This window comes from Chinchilla lanigera, unplaced genomic scaffold, assembly GCF_000276665.1.
Source record: "Chinchilla lanigera isolate Chin_1 unplaced genomic scaffold, ChiLan1.0 scaffold00006, whole genome shotgun sequence".
Taxonomy (NCBI): domain Eukaryota; kingdom Metazoa; phylum Chordata; class Mammalia; order Rodentia; family Chinchillidae; genus Chinchilla; species Chinchilla lanigera.
The window spans coordinates 18137148-18144473 of record NW_004955407.1 but is presented as its reverse complement, the minus strand read 5'-3'; the positions used below and the strand labels follow the sequence as shown (position 1 = coordinate 18144473).

The 7326-nt window shown below is 35.5% G+C and overlaps 1 long non-coding RNA gene across 1 annotated transcript; it reads left to right on the top strand.

The window, feature by feature from the left end:
* The first annotated feature begins 708 nt into the window (after positions 1-708).
* Positions 709-1448, top strand: LOC106146551. Its single transcript, XR_001231039.1, has 2 exons — positions 709-862; positions 989-1448. It is a non-coding gene; the product is annotated as an uncharacterized LOC106146551 (long non-coding RNA).
* The last annotated feature ends 5878 nt before the right edge of the window (positions 1449-7326 follow it).

Genomic DNA, 7326 nt, shown 5'->3' with positions numbered 1-7326 from the left:
AATTAGAATGTTTTCCTGAAGAACAGGTGAATCATCCATTTCCAAGTAAGCTGCAAGGAAAGCTATGCTGAACAAAATATTTGCTAACTGGCCCCCTCCTCCACCCTAGTACCACACCCCTTTCCAACCACCACCCCCACCCCCTGTCCAGATCTTTACTTTGCCTTGTAAGACTTTAAATATTCGGCTCCATGATGTAATGCATCATTATATAAGATCGCTTTCTGTTTATCATTTGATTTTTCCATACTGAATAAGAGATGGCTTAAAATAAATAGTTTAAAAATATAAAACAAAAAAACCCCAAAAAAACAGCATTCACAAAAAGCAAAAATATAAAACAGTCCTTAGCTCTAAGTCCATGCTTTTCCTTAAAACTGAATATGGCTTTACAATTTTTGACCATAGCATTCAACCAATTATTAGAATGAAAAATCTCACCCCTCCATAAATATGACATTAACATAATTATACCACCCCCATCCCGGAGACCCATCCTCCTTAGGGAATACATCTGATGCTCCAAAGATGGAAATCAGTCAGATTTTAGTTGCTCTCCAACGTACCTTTGCTTCTCACTGACTGACTGGCTTTTACCCTCCACGCACTCACACGCCACCCCTCCCCTCGGCTAGACACGGATGCCTAGCGAGCACGCGCGCGCACACAGGCACCAGACACTCGGCAGAGGCGAGGCAAAGCATCTGATGCTGACTCAGAGCGCTTCTGTGTGCAGGGGGTGGCAGCGGCTGGTATTTTCACCGCGCTCATCATTAACATTAACTCACAGTCTAGCATCCACCCTCTTCCAGACCTGCTGGACTGCAGCATTTGCATGACGCTGTCACTCTAGCCTTTGCAGGTCAGATGATGGAAGGGAAAAGGGAAGAGAAAAAAAAAAAAAAAAAAAAAAAAGGAAAAGGAGGAAAAAGGAAAAAAAAAAGCATAGCCTCAAGACTTTCGTAAAAAATGCCTTCTTTTCTTCCAGGGTCTCCTTATTTTTCTACTTTTCTACTTCCTCTGTGGCTGTTTCTCAGTTGTTTGACATCTTTCCGGAAGAAAATGTCCCGTGCTTCGGTGAGCCAGTCGCCAGTGGGTCCTCCCCTCCCCTCGCACTGCGCTCCCCACCCCTTCCCCCGCTAATCAATAAGACAGATCTTCAAATGCAGTTGTGAAAACAGGCTCCGACACAGTCTCGTCCTGGATCCCCTACCCCAGGAAGCAAGCAGCCAGCCTCACACGTGATAGACAGAGAAATAATGCCAACAATTCTTTAACAGCCCTAGACTTTATTCTACGGCTTCATTTTTTTTTTCTCCCTTGGCAGAAGAAAGAGCAAATGAATCTTTCCATTTCTATAGGAAGCCTCCAGACACCAGAGTGAGGCTGATCTGCATGGATTAATCATTTCTACTACTACTACTAATAAAGCTATGATTTTAATAAAAGTAATTGCTTCATATTTTTATTAGCTGTGTTCTCATGTCACAGGAATTATAAGATGTGCCAAGATATGAATCATCAATATGATTCAAACTGTGTTGAAATTCTAGGTTGATGGAAAGAAATCAACGAACAGGGTATTAGTATATTTTAATTTTTAAAGCCTTTAAAAAGAAATAACAAATAGATGTTTGTCAGTGAATATGTCTTTGAGATCAAGACATTTACAGGCTATAAATATTGATTGAATATGTATGTCCAAAAATATAAATTACATATATAGAAAAACTATGTGCTATGTGCATTTTTGCAAGAGGAAGTAAAATATTTGGCTGAACACGGTTCTGTCTGTGTTAGTTTCAGAACACATGAAGCAGGATGTAAGCATTTACCCAGTTCTTTGTTCTTCAACTGCTCTCTGTAGTGACAGAGTACGGTAAATTGTCTACCTTTCCTTTGTACATGAGCAGTATTTCTGCATTACTTGCCAGACAGAACTAGCCACCAGTGACACTGCAGCATACAAGAAATATATACAAAGGAAAGCAAAGTACGCAGTCCTGAAGCCAACTCTGATGCTGTCTGGTGCTGTAGATATTTCAGTTTATGCTCACAGACAGGTCCCAGCGTGCAGTGCGGCACTGCAGGACCAACTAAGGTAGCAGTTTGGCAATAGATCTGTGGCAACAAATGTGAAGAATAAGCATTTGCTGAGGCTTTAAAGAAAACAGCACACAACTCATAGAGAAAGGAGCACTGCAGTAAAATAGGTGTCTTTAAAATCAGCTCCTACAGGCTTCTGATTTGAAGGAAAAGAAAAAAGGAAATGCAAAAAAAAAAAACCTCAAACACAAAAGAACTGAGTACTGGAAGGAAGCATGGAGTTAAGTACATACTCTGGTGAGAAAAAGAAAGGCAGGAAGGAAAAGAATAAGAGAGGAAGGAAGAAAAGAAACACAGAAAGGCAAAGAGGGAGAGAAAAAATGAAGAAGGTGAAGAAAGGCACAGATAGCAATAAACATCTTTAAGCACTGAATGAAATACGTGTGAAATCTCCTTTCAGAATCTGAAGAGTGAGGAACACTGCTCAACCTTAGAGGCTAATTCAAAGACTGAAACAAAAATTAACACACGCACAGCATAGCTTAAAACACTTCTTGTCAGTAGAAGTGAGATGTCTGCTGCATTCTTCCTGCCCTATGTGTGTTACAGCAATCATCTCTTAATCTCTTGCTGCTCAGACCCATCTTTTATTTCATTCTATTTTTTAACTCTTCTGCATCTGCATTTTTTATTCTGTTCTTTTCCCAGGTAGTTGCCCACCATAGTCTGGATAAATTAAGTCATGACCTCCACAGCTATCAGATGTAAAATGCTGACTATTTTAATAACTCAACATGAGTTTGCAGCAACTACCTACTGATGTCCCAGCTCTGTCCACTATGTGAGCACTGCGCTCCTAGCTCTGCAAATCAGGAACAACAGATTCAGTACAACTTCTTTCCCCAATTGATAGTATTTCTTTCTATTACCTAGACCATATTAAAATGCACATGACTTAACTCCACACAAGACATAAATATATTCACTGAGGAGTTTAGAAAATCAAAAGAAGTAATCATTTAAAGAAAAATAATAGTTACAACTGAATGTCCATACATATAAAACATTTATATCCAGACAGGAATTAGTCAGCTTCAAGTACCAGGATTTCTGTCAGGACCTCTGGTAGGACCAATAGGAAGACAGAATTAACTAAATCAATGTGTATTTGAAAAAGAGATGTTGTAATCAGTCGGTTCAATTACTACTGCCATATACACAAGTTTAAGGTGTTCTCTAATTCTGGACTGCTAATCATTAATACTAGTACATCCCTAATCGGATTTTATGCTTTGACTATAGTGACAGTTTTTGCAAAATAAAATTTTGACTCTGGTTTGCATTAATCTAAATAATGCAATATATGTATAGCCTTACTAGAACTACTTTTATTTGATATTTGTTAGGTTAACTGTTTACAAATAATCGAGATAGATCTGAGTGTAAACGACATATGAAGTAAAAAGAAGAAATAACTACTCTGAAATACTTTAATAAAACTTGTGTACTTTTCATTTCTAGGGCAGGAGTCTTTTCTTTTCTACAAAAGTCACTTGAAATCAATGCGATTATGGGTATCAAATTACGATTAATGGGGGAAATTTGGAATAAGACTAATGGAAGACATTGATCTGCAGTTTTTACTCAAGATTCATGGATGTATAGGATGGATTACTACTGGAATATCCCATTTACTTAAATTGCATTCTTCAAGAATCTTCAATCAGCCATTTCAGCAACTAAAATAAAAGTTAAAAATATTTCCTGCAATCTTTGGTCATATTTCCATTGTATAGGAGCACATGTGACTGGTGATTACCATGTTGGACAACTTGGATATAAAATATTTCCAACCTTGCGGAAAGTTTTATGGGACAATGCGGACTTAAACTGGCCTTGTGAAAAGTTTTATGGCATAGCTGATCATTGGATCCTAGTATTTTCTTTCCAGTCTCTCTTAGTAGAATAAAACATATTGATTTATTTGAAGGTATAAAATAGAGGTTTTTGTTTTGTTTTGCTTGTTTTGTTTTTGGCTGAAAAGAATCTAATGTTTTTATTCACTATTAGCTTTCAAAGGGAAGGGTTATGCGGAAATTAACTTTCAAATACGTGATTTTTAAAAAATAAACATCACCAAAAAATGCTCAAATGAAAGTCTCTGAATACATCCAAATGCTTGTCTAACCTTTCCAGGAATGAAAGCCATGCTTGGGTGCCAAACAACACACATTACATGTTACTGTTTTCCATAAAGAAGAGACGTAGCAGTAGTGTCATCAGCAAAAAATCTAGAGAAATAGCCTTTTAAACAACTCCTACTCATATAAGAAAGTACTAGCAGTAAGATGGAGAAACAAACATAGACTTCTTCTTTTTTAAAGGAAAAGAAAGAATAATTAAAAGGTGATGCAGACAATAATGAGACACCATGAACTGAGATGATCTGCTTAGAAATTTTCTATGAAGTAAAACACTAAGAAAGAGAAAAAATATAATAATAACCTGAATGTGTATATGTGTGTATGGAGATAATACATTTTTGTTATAATATTTTTCAACACCTTCGTAAGATAATTTTAAGGTACAAATCAGGTTCTGGAACTACTTATTTTGTGAAAAGTTAAAATAAAGTAAAACAAACGTATGTGAGTTATTACTTTAAAAATGTATGGTGAAGAACACAGCTCACTTCTAAACAAAGGGGGAAAAAATCTGACCTACAGTTTCTTTTAGAATTGTATTATTATTAGGCTAGAGGATGATGCAGTGTTTAACTCACTTTATGACTGAAATTTGTCAACCTGAAAATTACTTTTTTCCTCCCTGTTTTGATATATAAATGCAGAGAAATACAACTACCATAGAAAAACACTCACAGGAATTTCTCCTCCTTCAAAGAATAATCTGGTATTTAATCTCATGTACTTTCCTGTGCTTAGTAATGCAAAAGGAGCTACTGTAACTTTCTGTAGTAAGCTTCTTTCTCCAGCCCTCCTCGCCCTTTTCCCTTTACCCTTTCCCTTCACTTTTCTGTGCTCCTGGAAGTGTACAACCCCCTTCCGATCCAGCCTGTCATCAGTATCCACAAGGCGACCACATTCAAAGCCACACCACAGAAAGGAATTAGGAGAAGAACAAGTCTAAGACAGGAAAGCAGAGCAAGAACATGAACCTGAGGCTGATCTTGAAGGGAAAGTGAAGTGCAGTTTGTAACACAACCACTTACAAAAACTAACAGCTCTTGAGGATGATGAGGGGCAGTTCTCCTTCAGGGAGGAGGCAATGTACGATAATGAGACGTAAGATGGCATATTAAAAATTGTAACATATCAAATTATACCAAAATGTGAAAGTGTATTTTTAACAGTTTGTAGGATTATATATTGGAACAATAAATGAATGTTCCTGCTGTATTTATTGGCTTTCTAACAGGTGAGAAAGGAAAGAATCCTGGGTTTTTAAGATGGGACAGAAGTAAAAAGGCATTAAATAATATTAAAATAAATTCAGAGTTTCTGTTGTATTTACTGTTGGAAGATTATAGCACAGGATCTATAACAATTAATGTTTTAACAAGCCAACTCTTAAAAAATATGATTCTCTGTACAGTAGTATACACAACACCTTGAAACAAAGTGAGAACTAATCTAAGTTCTAGAAAAGCAGGTGTAGTACCACCTGTACAACTAGTAAAGTTTGTGATCTTGGATAAATCATTTAACTTTCAGAACTTTAGTCCTCTTAACTTTGAAGTCAGGAGTCAAGACTAAGTTATGAAAGATGACTAATATAGCCTTCAGATTTCACGTGATGTACAGTGAGCAAAATTAAAACAGGTGTTGGTCACTACTACTATTTAGATATACGGTTACATAATGGTCTTATTTAATTCTCACAATAATTTTATAATAGCATTTATGTCTGCAAAGACTAATAAGTACTCTTCCAAAGTCTGTTTGATAGTTGGTCTAATAAATGAATCTCAAAAATATATTATTTCATATAGCTGCAAAGTATGGCAATGAGAACATTTTATATTAGATCTTTTATATAGATTAGCCAATTATATTTAAAATTTAATTTAATTAAAACAATATGTAAGATATTTTATTTTGCAACAATGGGTGTAGTAATTTACCATGGTTTTTTCAAGTGTATACACTACTAATCTGTGAACTCAGTTTTTCTTTGGATAACTGCCTGTGTGGGTTAAAAACACAGAATTTATTGATAAATTAGATATATTTTAGCTTTAATAATTTGTTTTTAAATGTCAAGATAAAATACCTCAGTATATAAAGCCTCTTGAAATGGATTTTAGACATACCAAATAAAAAAGCAATCAGAAAATCAGGTGACTCATAGCTTAAAAATATCATCATCACCTGAAATTCTTTCATGTTTTGCCTTTTAAAAACACTCACTTTAAAATGCTGCTTACTTGAAATGTAGTAAATTATTCTGATTGCACAGTATCAGTGTTGAACTAGAGTTTTAGAGTTTTGTTCATTAAGGAAAAAGATGTTAATTTTGTGAGCTTTTGCTGTGTACAAATGATTTTATCTATTTATTTATCATCTCAGACAGGTAAGTAAAGTGTTTTAAATTAAAAAGCGTTCTCTATGATACTTTTATTTTTCCCCCTGATATTTGCTATTAATATAATTGATACAGCTTCTTTACAAGACTGAATTTTAGTTTGCTTTCTCTGTGCCTTGTAACAGAAGCTCTTACTTGATAGTACACTTTTAGGAGTACAAACATGGTGAGATAAGTTTAACTTTTAGAAAACAAATTCTTTCAGGAAGAATGACACAATAGCAGACAGTACTGTACTTTCAAATTGAACTGCTCAGGTTTTCAGTGTGTGTTACAATCTGCTGTTCCATGAGGATCACAGAAAATGCTCCTAAGCATCATAAACATTATATAAATATTTCAGAACAGTGAGGATTCAAGTGTATACAGCATTCTCATACCTTGTTCCTATCCCTCCCAATAAATTACATTGATTTTGTTAATGGTTAGAGGGTGTACTTTAATTGATCAAGGAAATAGCCTGACACAGCAAAGCTGTCTGCCAATTCAAGACAGATCAATGCTACCTTTGTATCCTTTTGGATACATTATTATTAGGTATTCTGCATCACTAAATTACATAGTATATATTGCAATTGAAGGATGGAAATAGATAACAGTCTATTTTCTTGGAAAGTATGACACATCCCCAGGTATTCCCCACACTGGGGTGTACTGACTGAGTGGGAATCGTGACAC